Source organism: Pteropus medius, unplaced genomic scaffold (assembly GCF_902729225.1).
Source record: "Pteropus medius unplaced genomic scaffold, Ma_sr-lr_union100, whole genome shotgun sequence".
NCBI classification, from domain to species: Eukaryota; Metazoa; Chordata; class Mammalia; order Chiroptera; family Pteropodidae; genus Pteropus; species Pteropus medius.
This window is the reverse complement of record NW_024349802.1, coordinates 9,931,425-9,948,313: the sequence shown is the minus strand read 5'-3', so window position 1 is coordinate 9,948,313 and position 16,889 is coordinate 9,931,425. Positions and strand designations below refer to the sequence as shown.

The 16,889-nt window shown below is 40.4% G+C and overlaps 1 protein-coding gene and 1 pseudogene across 9 annotated transcripts in view; one reads left to right on the top strand and one right to left on the bottom strand.

The window, feature by feature from the left end:
- The window catches only part of SIL1 (SIL1 nucleotide exchange factor), a 168,475-nt gene that overhangs the window by 65,861 nt on the left and 85,725 nt on the right, over positions 1 to 16,889 (top strand). The window lies entirely within an intron of this gene.
- On the bottom strand, positions 8,316 to 8,434 carry LOC120581820 (uncharacterized; annotated as a pseudogene).

Genomic DNA, 16,889 nt, shown 5'->3' with positions numbered 1-16,889 from the left:
TGTGGAAACAATTCAAGTCCTGCGGTGCTTGCTGGATTCTTACCACTGTGCTGAGTACAGGCAGAACATAGACTGCCTTGGCCTTAAACACTGGACCCCGCATGGGAATCCATTTGAAGAAGAAGGTTGGCAGTCCTACCCTTCCACTTCCACACTTGGACGTATAGGTGTCTTTGTGTCCATCATTACAGTGTTGCCCTCTTAAAGTTACTGAGGCCTCTAGGCTAGTGTTGATGAGGCCATGATGCTGTTGAGAGTGAGTTATTGGTGACATCGTGCTCTCCTTTGCCCTCTGGTGAGGGAGAGGAAAGGAAAAAGCATTGGGTTCCTGGAAGTCCTTGGCTATGAAGACTTGGTTAAACTTTGTCTTTTTCTCACCCATTCCCTAGATAAGTCAAAAGAACCTAAGATAACAGAATAGGACTTTGGGGGACCAGAAACAATGAGAAATCAGTAGGGGCAGAGAGAGGCTGCTGACCCACCAACCTGTTAGAGCAAGAGAAAGGAGTGCCTTTCTCAGCCTAGCCAGCCAGGGAGACCCATGCTAAGCTAGCTGTTGGCACAGTCTGAGAGGTAGTGGTGAGCTCCGCAGAGAATGCTCCCTGCTGTTGCTTCCTCTGAGGCTCCTGTTCCCCTCTTCACATAGCTACACAAGTTACAGGAAAGCAAAGGGTCCTGAACTGCTTGACTCCTGAAACAAGGAGAACAGACCACATGGGGAGAAATTTAGGGCAAGTCTGGAACAGACCAGATGTGAATTCTTTTTAGTCTAACCAGTGAGAAGTTCTCGTTTTAGGAATCCCCTCCTCGCCCGCCCTCTGAGTCCAGGTAGATGTGTCTGGAGCTGAGCTTCCCTTTCCAGTCTGTGCTTTGTGGACTTTCCTCCCCATTTCGGGCCTCTGCGAACTGACTTACTGGCAGGTTCTGGAGCCTTCCCAGAACTGCAGCATATAGGGCTTAGCAATGACACACTCTATTGTAGGGCTGCATTTATGAACGTCCTTTGAAATTAACTTTCTCGTAGTCCCTAAGTGCCCCACAGGGGCCTCTTAAAGGGTCTTAGCTTCCCTCGAACTTCATGCTTTTGCTGACTCCCACGCACATGATTTTTCATTTTAAACATAGTTGGTGATGAATTGGGAGAAGGGAGTGGGAGTTTGCTTTCCTCTGCACCATAAGTGCAGCACTGCTAATTTCATTCTCTGCACTCTGTCTCTGAGATGAGCAGAGTCCTCTGTGCCTGTGTTTAGTACTGCTGTGTTGCTGGACTCTCCTGGCAAAAATTAGGCTAATGTCTCCAACGACTGCATTAGCCACTGAAATGAGGGTCTAAATTGAAGGTATTATACCAAGACTCTCTCCAAGGTATTGCCTTGTTCTAGCTTTTATTATTCAAATTCATTCTCTCAATGATTCTCTGCAGACTGTCACACAGGTTCAGTGCGGCACATTTGAACTAGCTGAAAGGCAAGATAACCTTTTAAGAAGAGAGAGAAAGGAAAGGGAAAAAAAAGATGAATGCTATGATGCAAAGTCAGCAGTTTGTTCTGTAAGCTACTTGGCCAACCTGTGCAATGCCTAGAAGTAGGAGAGGAAGGGACCAGACCTGGGATAGGGTGGAGGGGTGTCACATAGGGGTAAGGTGATGCCATTGAATTAGTGGCATCTGTGCCTTATAAGTTCACCACACTTCCTCCTTCCCTTTTGTGTTTACCGAGCACCTAAATATATTCCTTACAGGGTACTAAGAACTCCGGGGTGGGAAACCAAAGATCAACAAAATAAAATTTTTCCTTCAAGAAGCTGTTAGTCTTATAGTGTCACTGTTTTTTCTCTGTCTTGGGTGTGTGGGTAGAGAGTGAGGGGGCTCAGGGGAGGGTATAGGCTTATGATTTTTGCATTTTGCATCAGAAGTAGGAGCCTTCTAGCAGTCAGATGCTTAGAGAGTTGAGAATTTGGCTGTTACATGTGTGTTTTGAAAATAGCTTTTTTTGGCCTGCTGACAAAGTAATATGTTTTCAAAGCAGAAAACGTAGAAAACATGAAAAAGCTCGAAGGGAAATAATAAAACCACCCATATTCCACTATCCAGATAATAAAGATAACATTATGACTTATATTCTTCCAGTTGTTTTTATAAAAGTGCTGTCATTCTGTACATAGTATTTTGAGGCTGATACTTTCTCTTTAGAAACTGGGAACTAAATTTTGTAGTTTTGAAAGCTAGAGCCTCCAGCACATAGTCAGGCACCCAGTGAACATTGTCCAGGCACTGGTCTTTATCAATTGTATGAATATACAAAATTAATTGATTATTACTATTTTACATTTAGGTAGTTTCTAGTTTTTCATTGTTATAGATAATTCTATAATGAATATCCACATACATATATATAATGTACCCTATGCTCTTAGAAGAGATTTGCCAATGTAGAAGTGCTCATCTTTTATGATTCTTTTGCCCGGCATCTCATCTGGGACAGCCTCTTAGCTGAGCTAAGATAACACCATGGTTTTGATTATCTCTCATCCCTGTTCTGCATTGACATCAGATGCCCTGCGATTTCCTCTCTCTGTGGTCCCTGGGTACTTCTCCCTTGACCAGGAAATAACTGGTATCAGGAGAGACAGGGCAGCAAGCACAGAACACGTGTTCTCATTGTTTTGTGCCAAGACTGTAGGATCCCCAGGGACAGGGACATTGTCATCAACCTCTGATGGTAAGCAGATATTGAGTGCCAGCCCACCTGTGTCCAGCCCAGTGCTAGATAAGAGAAAGGTACAAAACAGATCCCTATCCTCAAAGAGCTTTTACTGACTGATTGGATAATCGAATTGACATGAAACAATCCATACACGTTTATCAAGCTCTTGATATATGGTAGGTACGTATGTCAGACTGTTTGGGAATAGAAAAGGCTGAGGTGTTGTTCTCCTTAAAGGAGGCTGCAGTACATATAAGCTATTTATAGGTAAAGTTAACTAGCCCCACAGGTCAATAAATGATAAATATCTAGTCATACACATAGCAGGTGTGACAGAGATTGGCTGCTTTGGGAGGAAGGTCATTATGAGTCAGAGTAGTTGGATAAAACTCAGAGAAGATAGGACACTATTGGTGCTTGTAAAAGAGCTGGCATTGAGGTGGAATGGGAAGGGTTTTTTCCAGGTGGGAGGAACTGCTTGCAAAGGGATGGTGGCAGTAAGAACTGTCTTATGATGGAGACCAATTGCATAGCAGCACAGAAGAAGATTGGAAGTGGGAATTATAAGGAGGCGAATGAGAGTCAAGGATTGTGTACTGGAAGACCTGAGAGTTATGGGCTCTAGAGCAGTACTGGGTACACAGTGGATGGGAAGAGACTTGCTCATTTGTCTCTGATTAAAGGATGGGTAAGAAGGCCTTGATTTCTCATAATGCCAGAGTGCCTCTAGGCTCAGTCTTAGGACCTCTGCTCTTCTGTCTACACTTATGCCCTTGGTAATCTCATCTAGCTTAATGGCTTTACATTTGTGTACTGATGACTGCCAGATTTTTTTTAATCTCCAGCCCATACTTCTCTGAACTCCAGACTCATCTTTCTGCCTACGAGATACCTCTATGTGGATGTTTAATAGACATCTCAAACTTAATATATCTAAAACTGAGCTCCTGTAGCCTTCCTCATCTCAGTTATTGGCAGCTCTGTCCTTTCAATTACTCAAGCCAAAATCCTCTTCCAGTGGCCAAAGCTGGAATGATTTAAGCAACAAAGCAAATAATGTAGTATTAGATTATAATCCGAAGCATAAAATAAATATATATGAGCCTAAACTCATATAAGCAAGTGCTTTATTGAAAGAATGAATGGAGAAAATATAAATTTCTCTTACAGAAGAATTCCAAATATATATATATATATATATTTCTCCCTCTAGGAGATGGAGCTTAAATCCTTTGAGTGTGGTCTGGACTTAGTGACTCACTTCTAAAGAATAGATTATGGAAAGGGAAAAATAGTAACTTTATAATGGAGAAACCCAGGAAGCATTACCTGTGATCAAGCATAACATTACCAGTGCCATCATGTGGATATGATGGACCCCCTGGTACATGAGAACAAGGGCTCTTCACCTCTGGTATTCTTCCTTAAAACCAATAACCCAATGTCAGCACAAGAAAAACATCAGACAAATCCATATTGAGGGACATGTTACAAAATACTTGACCAGTACTCTTCAAATATCATGGTTGCAGTAAATAAAGACCAAGAAATTATCATAGACCAGAGAAGATAACATCTCAGTGCAGTGTGGTATTCTGAATTATGTGCTGGTACAGAAAAAAAAACCATTAATGGAAAAGTTGGTGAAACAGGAAGTCTGGAGTTTAGTTGCTAACTGTACCAGTGTTGGTTTCTTAATATTGACAAATGTACCACAGTGATATAAGATGATAGCATTAATGGTATAGAAACTGGGTAGGAGGAGTAAAGGAATTCTTGGAACTCTCAGTACTATCATTGTGAGTTTTCCATAAATAAAAAATTATTTCAAAAAAGAAAAAAGTGATCTTCTCAAGGCCTGTCCTGACCACCATCTGAAGAAAGGTTTTTCCTCCTTGACATTTCATATTCCTTTCCCTGTATTATTTTGCTCCTTATCACTTATTGTCTAATACTATGTATTTTACTAATGTTGTTTATTATCTGTTTCCACATTACAATGTAAATGCTGAGAGAATAGGGATTTTGGTCTGTCTTGCTCACATCTGGATCTTCAAGGCCCAGAACTGTGCTTAGTTCATAGCAGGTATTCAATAAATAGTTGTTAATGAAAGAATGAATTCCTGTATTTCATCCTTTTGTCCTTTTGATGGAAAGAATGAGTGGAGAAAATACAAATCTCTCTTACAGAAGAATTCCAAATATATACGTGTGTGTGTGTGTGTGTGTGTATGTGTGTATGTGTGTATTTCTTCCTCCAGGTAGCATGAGGAAATGAGAGTCATGTCAGAGGTGGGATATGCTTCCAATGTGTTTACCCACCAGCAGGAACAAGTAAATGGCATCATTTACTACTTTCATGGCAGAAATTATTCCTTCTGAAGATGGGGGCTGGTTTATGAGAGAGACCTTCCTCCTTTCACTCTCTTCCCTCACATTTAAACTTGTGATCCAGTCCTGGCTGGTTCAGCATGACCGATGTGGAGTGTGTGAATGTGAGGAAAGCATGGGACTCTTTGATCTGGAAAAGTAAAACCAGAGAAGGAAAGTTCATTTCATCACGCTAATGGGAATGTGGACTACTTCAGCAAGTTCCAGTCAGCAGAACCTGAGAACACTACTTGACTTCAAGGGGACTGTACTTAGGACAAACTAAAGAAAACTTACTTCACACAATGAGCAGCAAATGCATGGTTAAAAGTATGGATTCAAAAATATTTTAGAAAAATGTGTGGATGATAGCAATGTAATGGGCAAGAGATAGTTTTGAGAACCTCCACTGAACATCATGGAGAAGGACCAACATCTTCCACACTCAATGCCCATACCAGGAGGTCCTGTAGGTTCCTCTGTTACTTTTATAGAGTTAGTTTTTGGTGGAGAATTTTATTGTCAGCACTGTTTCAGTTACTAGAAGTGCGGGGATGTTGGAGGATAGAGAGATCTGACTGAGCTCTGGAGGACTGGGGGCAGCACCTGTTTAATAGCACCTGTTTTTTCTTGCGTTGGAACTTGATTTATTTTATAATATATTTAAAGCCTCCATAGAACACACTTCCCAAAGAAAGAAGTCATGGTGATTTGAGACCTGAACAAAGTCATCTGGAACAACAAAACTGTATGATAAAAGATATTTCCCTTGTGTCTGATACTCTTCATCTCCTGTTGTTTTTAGATTTCCTCTTGTCTAGAGCCCAAAGATGAAGCGGTTTTGCTTTGTTTTTGGTGGTGTACCCATCGTGAACCTATGGCGCTCTCTGAACAAAGGCTTGCTCCCTGCTTGGCACAGGAATTGGGCTTGGGCCTGGGCCTGGGGCTAGATTCCTTTTGGAGACAAATAAGCAGAGCTTCTTGCATCCCCTTCCATTTTACCTGTCTTGAGGAAGAGGCCAAGGGTCCCCTCCCTTTGCAAGTAGAACAGAGTGTACTTTCTTAAAACTATTCAGATGTCACAGTTGGGTTCAATTATCTGCAGAAATAGACTTATATAAAAGGAAAACTTACAAAAGAGAAATTTGTACCAAATAACGGGCTACGTTTTTGTTAAAAAAATTTTTTTTTTCTTTTTCAAGGCCATCCAATTTAAGGCCTGAGTGTCCAGGAAAGAAGAAAAAGAAACCAAAGTACTTACAGATTCTCGAGTGTAAATCTGAAGTCTGAGTGATCATATGCTCGCTACCATCAATGCAGCCTGCCAGGGGCTTCCCCTCTTGACCTTCTTCCTCACCTTCCACTCTCCTACTCTCAGATGGTCAGGGAAGGAAAGCCAGCCTCAAGAACTTTAGCTGTTCTGAGTCCTAAGCTCTGTCTGCCTACTGCTCCAGCCAAACTAGATGACTTAAGTTCTGGGTTACAGTATGAACCCTGTCTCCCATCTGCAGGTTCATATTACAGATTATAGCCGTGTAACAAATTACTACAAAGTTAGTGATGTGGTGGCTTTTCTCAGAGTGTGTGTAGGTCAGAAGTCCAGGTACTAGTTAGCTGGGTCTTCTGATGAGGGTTTCATAGGCTGAAATGAAGGTGTCACCAGTCTGTGGAGTCTTTTGTGTAGGCTCTGGGGAAGTACCTGCTTTCAAGATCATTTAGATTGTTGCTAATATGTCTTAGGAATCAATTCCTAGAAGCCAAATTTGGGTCAAAGGGTAAATACAGTTATAATTTTATTAAATGTTGCCAGATTCCCTTCTATTGTGGTTGTACCATTTTACATTTCCTTCAGCTGTGTATGCAAGTGCCCATTTCCCTATAGGCTCACCTCCAGATATATATTTGCCAACCTGATAGGTGAAAAATGGTTTCATTCTATAGTTTTGTTTTACTTTTCTCATATCCTGAGCAAAGTTGAGCATCTTTTTATATGGGTAAAAGGACATTGTATATATTTTCCTATGAACTGCCTGTAAGGGGCATTGTATATATTTTCCTATAGAACTGCCTATTTTCTACAGGGTTGTTGGTCTTCTTTATTTTTAAAAGCTCTTTATATAGTAGGGATATTAACACTTTGCCTGTAAATTGCAAATTTCCCCCATTTTGTCATTTGGTTTTTCTTTGCTTAAGATATTTTCCATGCATTTAAAATTTTTATGAACTTATTTTACATAATCAAATTTATTAATATTTTGTTATTCCGGATTTTGAATCATTAAGAAAGTTATTCACTACTTTCAGGTTACAGAGGAATTCACTTGGGTTTTTTTTTTTTAGTACTTGTATAGTTTCATTTTTTTACATTTAAATATGGTTTGGAATTTTTCATGAAGGAATAGTTAATTTTACCTTTTTTTCCATATGTCTATTAAATTATCCCCAAAATGCTTATTAAAAAGTCTGTCATTTTCCCACAGATTTGAGATGGTACCCTTATTGTGTACTAAATTTCTATATGCAGTTGGGTCAATTTTTGAATTTTCTTTCCTGTTCTGTTGCTAATTTTATTTATGTCAGTTACCATACCACTTTAATTATATAGACTTTGTAATATATTTTAGTAACTATTAGATCCTTCTAGTTTTTTTTCTGTGCATTCTTGTGTGTGTGTGAGAGAGAGAGGGGGGAGGGGGGAGGGAGGGGAGAGAGGGGGAGAGAGGGAGAGAGAGGGAGAGAGAGGGAGAGAGGGGGAGAGAGGGAGGAGAGAGGGAGATGATCCCCAGAAGGATTGACTTCTAAGAAATTTCAACTCTCAGATAGAAGAAGATAAGCTGGCAAAAGAACCTGTGGAGGGAAAGACTCTAGATATAGGAGGTAATCAGAGGTGTGCAGTTTCAAGTATCTCAGGGCAGAGTAGTTTAGGACTGAGATACTGCTCTCTTGTGTCAGGTGCTGCCATGAAATCTCATGAGAGTAGTAAGAAGCATCAGTGGTTGTCACTGGGTGGGAGTAAAGCGGAGTGGGCTGTGGAGTGAATGGGAGGTGAGGTATATTCAAGTATAGACAACCATTGAGAAGTTTCTCAGTATAAGAGAAAAAGAAATGAGAAAAAGTAGTACTCAGAAGGGATGTAGGGAAGTTTGTCTTTTTTTTTCAGTGAGGGCAACCTTGATTGACCCTCACAGATTGCAAGGACCTTGTCAATTTACAATCTCTCTTTTTTTTTTTTATTTTTTATGCCTACAGCACCTGGTCTTCCTAGGTGGTCTCCCATCCAAGTACTAACTAGGTCCGACCCTGCTTAGCTTCCGAGATCAGACAGTATCACACTTGTTCAGGGTAGCATGGCTGTAGACTGGGAAGTTTGTCTTTTTTAAAAAATTGAGGTGAAATTCACATAAAGTTAACCATTTTAAAGTGAGCAATTCAGTAGTATTCTAGTACCTTCACAACCACCATGTCTATCTAGTTCCAGAATGTTTTTATCACCCCAAAGGGAAACCCCATATCCATTAAGGAGTAATTCCCCATTACCCGCTTCTTCCTAGCCCTTGGCAACTACCAAACTCTTTTCTGTCTTTATGGATTTACCTATTCTAGATATTTTATATAAATGGAGTCATACAATATGTGACTTTTTGTGTCTGGCTTCTTTTTACTTAGTATGATGTTTTCAAAGTTTATCCATGTTGAAGAAACTGGAGACTATAAATGCTGATGGAAAGACTCTAGTACGGAGAGACAAGTGGAAGATTCAAGAGAGAGGGTGGATGAGAAAAGTAAGGTTCTTAAATAGGTGCACTCCATCCCTTTGGAAGTGGGAAGATGGGGAGACCCCATCTGATAGCTTTTGTATGCTCTCTGGTGTAGAAGGCCAGGCCTCAACTGAGAGTGGGAAATTAGGTCTCAAGGAGGGTACATGATCTGAATTAGTGATCAAGAAGAGGAGTAGAGCGTGCGGATTAGAGAAATGTCATTATGATTAGTGGGTGGTACTAGATACTTTTAATCTTTGCCTACTGTTTATTTCGGTTCACAAAAGATCTTTTGGGAGAGTCCTCCAAATGTTACATAGTCACAGAGGGAATATTTGCTTGCATCTGCTTTCTTCTTCCAAGACAGTATACTTGGAAGCTTGTGGTCCTGGCATAAATTGGACCCACAAGGTATAGGAGCTTCATAAATTTGAAAAGTTTTTGGTTGGCTTATCTTAAAGCAGATACTGAGACTGATGCTGGAGTGTAGTATATTTATTAGGTTTCAACACTTGTGAAAAAGGGGAGGAAGCAGGATTGGACAGAGTAAGAAGTCAAACTGCGATGCAAGCCCAAGGAAGCCAGGGCCATCCCAGTAGGGAGTTGAGTATTATCCTTCAGGTTGTCTTACATTAGCCAAAATCGTTGTTTGTTTGTTTGTTTTTTACCCATGCTTGGCTTAGTCACCAGTTACAGGCTGTCTCGGAAGGTCATGACCTTAACCAAAGTATCTCTCTGCAAGTGAGACAGACCCTGAAGGAACTGACACTGTAGGTTGTCTGCTGACTGATGGAAGTCTCTTTTTGAAGGGGGAACCTGAGCATATCTGCCACAGTATAGGCAATCTAGCTGGAAGCCCAGTTGGAAAAGCTTGAAGTCAAAGCATGGGAATAGCAGACTTCTTCAGGACTACTTTTCCTTCATTGCCCTGGAAATTGTTCTTAGAAGCTGAGCTGATGGACAGGAACTGGATGGGTTGGTGGAGCTGGCACCAGAAGTCATACTCTACTGCTCAGGTATAATGAGCTGAGCCCTGGTATTTGAGGACATGGACATGTATTCCCATGGGAGTGAAATCTCACTTATTAGAAAGGCTTTATTCTCAACCAGTCAACTGACCAGGAGTGGTTTGGGTTTTGAAAGTGCTTCATGATGTTTTTGACTTTACTATTCTTTGTCAGAGAAATGACAAAAAGGAAAGGGCACCTAGTCAGCAGTCAGCAAATGTTGGCTGAATGAGTGAATGAAAGAACCATTGTGGGAAGAGTAGCAGCAGGAAGCAGAGGATCAGAATTCTGTGTCATCTTTTCAGAAGAGCCTCACTCCAGTGGTAGCAGCTTAATAATAGCTTAATAATAAATAATGAAAACAGGCTCAATAATAGCTCGAAATGGAAAGAGAAGGTGAAGGATAGAGCAAAGGTGCAGTGGTCCAGGGTCGGGTAAGGAGGTTCCCCAGTTATGGTAGACATGAGTGCCACTGCCTTAGCTCCCTTGTTAGGAAAAAAAAGCATGGGCACCTGGAAATGGGTGGTTGGCTGAATACTTGCTACATGTAGCCATTTGGGACATGGAGAGGGTGGTCTGGTAACCTTTGCCCTGAGGAGGCTTTTCCTCTCCCCATTGTTTGAGAACTATGTGGCCTTCCGCTACTTCTGGCAGCCCCCTTCCATAGCCTCAGAGGCCCACCTGCTCTGTCACCCCCACCCCAGAACTTAAAACAATATGATGCCACTCTGGTCCATTGATTGCCCCTACCATTTCCCATAAGCTGTTGTTACACCTCAGGGAGCCAGGCCTGTGGCTCATCAGCTCTGTATTGGTTCTGAGAGTCTTTCAGTGTCCTCGTGGACTGACTCCCCAACACGGCATGGACCTCATGGCACCTCTCATTTCCAAGACACTGTTTATTGCCCTCCCCCTTTGCTTCCCTCACCTTGTTGTCATATGGGGAAAGAAGTGGGGCCACAGCAGGATGTTGGTTTAGGAATGAAGAAATAGAGTCCTGGGGTCTGAGCTGGTGTTCTTGTCTGATTGCTAGCCCTGGAAGGAGAGTAGGAGCTGGAAGAGAGGTGGGGGAAGGAAGAAAGGCTATAAATATAATTATTATTTTAGTAACTCATTTATGTAGAAAAACTTGGCAAATTGCTTCTACATCTGTTATTTCACTAGAGTCCATTCTTACCTCTTTCCTGTCTCATTTTCTCCCTCTTACTTTTCAGATTTATGTCATAAATTATGTCATAAATATCATTTCTTCTCTGAGGCTTTATGCCTCAAAGATTTTTGGCTCCAGCCCTCATTGCCATGCAGATGATTCCCAGGCTTGTGTTTCCAGCCTCAGCCTCACCCTCTGAGTCCCCATCCCATATTTTCAACTGCCCAATATTTATCCACTTGTCCCACTGATGCTACACACTCTTTTTAACCAAACTCATGAGAATTTCCTCCAAAACCCATTCTTCTATTTAATCATGGCATCATTATTCTCCCAGTTACTTTACCTTGAAACTTTGGCATTTCTCCCCTACTCTTCTCCCTCCTCTCAGTGTCATCAGTCACCTTCTTTGCCATGTCCCATCACTTATTTTCATCTCCACTACTCCCTCTTGTTTCCAACCCCTTGACTTCTTACTGAGCTATTGCTCCTGGCCCAGTTTCCCCAACTCTAGGTGTGTCTGCCTCCAGGTTCATTCTATACATATGGGCCACTGCATCAGTCTAAGCCACTGTTCTTTTTGTAACATGATTTTTCCCTGAAGAAACTGAACTTACTTTCCCATTGCCCAGAGAGTTAAATTCCAACTTCTCGAGCTGGATTGTGAGGCCCCACAACCTCTCTCTTTCTTCTTTACGTCCTACTTTGACCTTATACACACTTACCTCGTTTTCTAGCCATGGGACTGCTTCCATTTCTCTCATGTGTCTTGGACTTTCCTTCTTCCCTGTGTTCATGTTACTTTTCATTCTGAAGCTTCTTTTCCACTTGTCTATTTTCCCACTCCCATGCCCCCTAGCCTATGTAATTTCTACCTGTTAAAATCATATTGATTTATATCCATCGCAGTGGAATACTGTGACACTGTTGAGAAATGAGGTAGATGTACATGTGCTGACATGGAATGATATTGAAGGCATACTGCCAGATGATAAACATATTGTACAGCAGTATATATAGTATGCTTCCATTCTTGAAAAAAATATTAGTAATGTATATGAATGTATATGGGGAAAAGAATTGGAAAATTGTTCTGTTAATCATTATTCTTAAGAATGGTGATGATTATAGGTATTATAGGATGATTACATATTTCTGTAATGTTTGTTTTTAAAATATAGCCATCGTATAGTTTTGTAGTAATTAGAAAACATAAAGCATAAATCAGGAAAAAAAGTTTTCTCCAACCTTCGAGATTCGTTTTAATTTTCACCTCCCTAACTTCCCCCAGTGGCAGGTGCTCTTACTCATATTCCCCTCTTGCCATCACATTCTCCCGCATGAAACTTACATCAGGCCTCATGTTATAGTAGCTTATAGATTTGCCTCATTCACCTCTTCTTGCTTCTGAATCAAAAGTTGTTGGTATCATTTAAATCCTTGAGCCTCTGTAGGGCCTGGCCGAGTGCTCAGTGGTGCTTCATCGGCGTTTGTTGAGCTGGGCTGCTATGCCCCAAGGAATCTGGATATCCTGGGGCCTTAGTGCTCCTGTGGTTTGGGAGGGACTGAAGGCCTTCCTTTTTCATGCAGGAGGTATATGTCTGATGGGGCTGATGAATTGACTTTTAATTCATTACCAGCTTCCTGACTAAGATCCCAATGATTATGATTGATAAGGATGTGATTAGAAATCTCATCCTTGTTCTTACTGATCCCTAGAGGAATCCATTCCTACATAGCAACTAGACCCTAACCTATCACTAGATAAATTCAGTTCAGCAATCCATCGAGATACAAAATATCTTGTGTAGATTAGTATAGATTAAGTGCCTGCCAAGAATGGCTGGAGGAAATAATGGAAGGATTTTTGGTGAAAAGGGGCTGAGGTCTCTAGCTCCTAGAGAATTCATTATTTTTACAAGCCCACCAATCCTTCTGTTGAGTTTCAGGATGTCTGCTTTGCAGGTACTTCCAGGCCATAGATCAGCATACATTCTGGTCTTTGCATAAAGGTACTTTTGTAACACACAGAGACTTTTCTGTTTGGCTTAATCTGCTTTCTTGGGAGTAGGCAGCAGAGGTGCTGACAGTTAGAATTTGGTTGTTCTGAAGTGCTGTTAGGCCCACATGTCTTCAGCCTGGCTCAGAGACAGGGGGAGTCATTGTTGGGTGGTGGAAAAATTGCTTTTGAAATCAGACTATTAGCTATTCTGGGCAGGAACCGCTGTAGGTTTCAGGATCTAAAATGCCTGGTAATTTGATGTTTGGTAAATATTTGTTGAGTTGGACTAGTTGTATAAAAAAAGTATTCTTGTCTGTAAAATGGGAATACCTATTCTATAAGATCGTTATGAAAATGAAATAAGATATATATATAGCAGCTATTCCAGTGCCTAGCACCAAGAGGTAATTGATATCTGCTAGTTACCTCTTTCCTGCTCTCTTCCCTCTTATATCCTTAAAGGTTAGAAATCTTATGATTCAGTAGGTACGTACTTAGTAGGCTACAATGAGAATGGCTTGAGCTGATCTCATTTTTTAGTAGGTATAGTCTCTATACCTACCTCCTCTATACCTCCCATCTAGAGTTATCGTCTGTGGTTCTTATAGCCATCCACATGGTCTATGAAAGCTCTTCACAGCAGTGGCTCATGGCATAGCAGGGTGGTACTGTGGAAAGAGCCAAAGGTTAGGGCAAGTTTCTTGAGCTCTTTGTCATTTGTTTTCTCATCTGTAAAAAAGTAATATTTGCCCAGTTTAGAATTTATACTGCAATCCAAATATACTTTCAGAGGGTATTCCCTTCCTCCTATTGTTTCTGAGGGATGCCGTGTCCTGTTGCATGACTCCCTTCTCATTGCCCTGCTTGTTCTCATTTCTCTTGAATGTCTGTCTTAGGACAAGAATTTATCAAGTGAACTATTATTGACACCATATTATGATAACAGTGGTTAATGCTGTGTTCATGGTGTGGTAGTACAACTCTTTTATGAGGCTGCCTGCTAATTAAAAGGACTTTATGCAGCTTTTTGTAAAAGACACACATACACACATACATATATATGACTTTACAGGTATATATAGCTATATATATCTATGCGTGTGTGTGTATATGACTTCAAACATAAATTAAAATTAATATAAACTCTCTGTAGGTATGGGATTGGGGAGAATAACCATCTTGGCTACTTTAGTTATAACACCTGAACGTTAAATGTAATTCTGATTGTCCTGGCAGTTAAGAGAAAAAGGGAACTATAATGAATCATAATCATATAAGAAAATAGCCAATAATTATATTAGCTGTTTAATGAGAAAGAAACTTTTTCCTGCTACTAGTAAGAACTGATCTAAAAGCATTTTTATAATAGACATTAAACTATGTACTGGACAATGTCTTTAACAAGATTTTTTCCAAAAATGTAGAAATGTTTTTTTTTCAGTCCTTTCCTTATGTAGATCCTGAACAAAATCTGAGAAAATACAGGAAAGCAGGATTGAATGAACTTGTTTTATAGGAAACAAATCCAGTGATTATTCTTTTGTTTTAACTAAGATATAATGTAGAATCCCCTTAGCAGAATGGAGAAAGAGCCTGTCTTTTAGCTTGCCTTCCTCTGATATCTATGTCAGGTTGGTTTTGGCAGAGACTTGAATGGTTGTCAGATTAAGATTGAAAACTCTGGCCAGGATTTAGCACAATCTGACTAGTTAGTGTTTCATCTTTCAAGACAACCTTAGCCCACAGCTCTTTATCTAGAATGATCCATTTATGTTCATACAGTACACATTGTGGCAGTGTGAAAATGAATGGACACGTTGACTTTTTAATGAAAAACCTAATGAATTTTTGAACTGTTTTCATTAGTGTGTCCAATGGGTGGTAAAAATCTGTATCCAGCAAGTTTTGTATTTATGTATAGCTTTATTTGGAGACAACTACATCATTCACAATCTTTTGCCAAGTGCAATAACATGTCAACCCCCTCCCTGAAGACGGTAGCCTTTGGTTGTGTAACAGGTTCTTTTGTCTGAGATCAAAAGTGTGAATGTAGGCCTAGGAATCTTGCTCAGAGATGTTAGTTGTGGTTATGAGAGAGAAGATAGAAATTCCAGGTTTTCCTATATGTTCCCTTTAGTTTTTCTCTTTTTGGGACATTGAAGTTGGCATGGGGAATAATACAGTCATTAGAAAATGTTGATGTAGCCAGTGCACATTTGCTAATGGAGATGATTTCTTCAGACCTCAGAAATAGAAGAAAACCACCAGGCTGTATATGAATAAAGTGATTATATAGTGATTTTCTTACTTTGTCGAACCTTTTGGTTTCAATTAGTCTCATAAGAAGCTATTCATAGAGTTTAATTTTCCATTTACTTCCTTTTGCTACTACTCGCACTAAATGAAGAAATCCAGGGCAGTCCATTATTACTTTGCCCCTTGTTAGTAAGTTATCTTCCATTCTGACCCGCTCCGTCTCTGAAAGAGTTGGTTATCTGAGTCATTTGGGAGGGCTCTGTCTTCTGTACTTGTTTTTAGCCATTATTTATATTTACATTTAATTATACTCAGCCTCCCTTTTAATTATGGAGATGGCCCTTGATCATTTTTGTTTCAGGGAGTGGGTATCTGCTATAACAATTAGCTCTGGAGAGTGGGGGAATTACCCATAATTCTTGTCCTCACAAGAGAGATAGTATTAATGCATCCTTGGCCTCCTATCTGACTCTTCTGGAGAGCCACTGCTCTTGTTTAATCCTTGGCTCAGGATCTCCTCAATTGTAACCAGCAGGGGGTATGCTGTGTTATAAATCAGTTTTCAGTCTCCTAGGGGGGCCTTTACTGCAAGGCCCCAGGATTCCAGCTTAAGTTTGTAGTACCCACCATGACTCTCAAAGCCCTTTTCCATCTGATGTTTGACTGGGCCCTCAGTAACTTCAGGGATGTGCCATTTGTGCAATGAAGATCTACTTCTCTCCTGTTTAATACAGTAGTCACTAGCCATTTATGACAATTTTTTATTTTATTTTTTTACAGCAGGAAAGAATAGCTTTATTGGAGGGGAAAGTAAAGCAACAGTATACTTTGAGACATGGAAGAGGCCCAAGCAAGAGAAGGGTGGCTCAAAAGGCTCACGGGCTCAAGGGTCCCATTCGTGACAATTTAAATTTAAGTTAATTAAAGTCAAATCAAATTTAAAGTTTAGTTTCTTAGTTTCATTAGTCACATTTCAATTGCTCAATAGCCATGTGTGACTGGACTCTGATGGACAGTATGGATTTAAAACATTTCTATCATCACCGAAAGGTCTATTGGACATTGCATGTCTAAAAAGTGGATGGCTGATGCTTGTCTTCCTTAATTGACTGCTGATATGGAAATAGAACTTCCTCTTCTACACTGTATATTAAATAATTGCTTGATGATCATTATTATTTTGCTACTTTATTAATTTAAAGTCATCAAGTGAAAAGTACTAGCTAAGTTACTGGCAACAATGCCAAGTTCTCTTCCTCTTGTTGCCTGGCATTTTATGTGTGTGCCATGTGGTGGTGGTTCTCCATCCACTGGGAATGTTGAGGGTTGACATGAAGGTTGTGATGCTAACTAAGCTTCTCAGCAAAGAAGCTGTACCTGATCATGTGGGTGGCCTCTGCAGTTGGGTCTTGCCTTCTGCTGCTCTGACTTTCTCCAGTAGGGAGGCATGGAGAAAGTAGGTCTGGTGAAATCTAGAGGCTCAGGTGGGAAGTTGCTTGGCTTTCAGAACCTATATTGTGAAAATCAAATCCAAAGGGTTCTAGAAGAGTTAAGATGATTTGTTTATTCCCTAGAATCCTAGAGGAGAGATTGGGAAGCTTTTCGTCAATTGTAATTTTGTCCACTATAATTCTTTGTAAT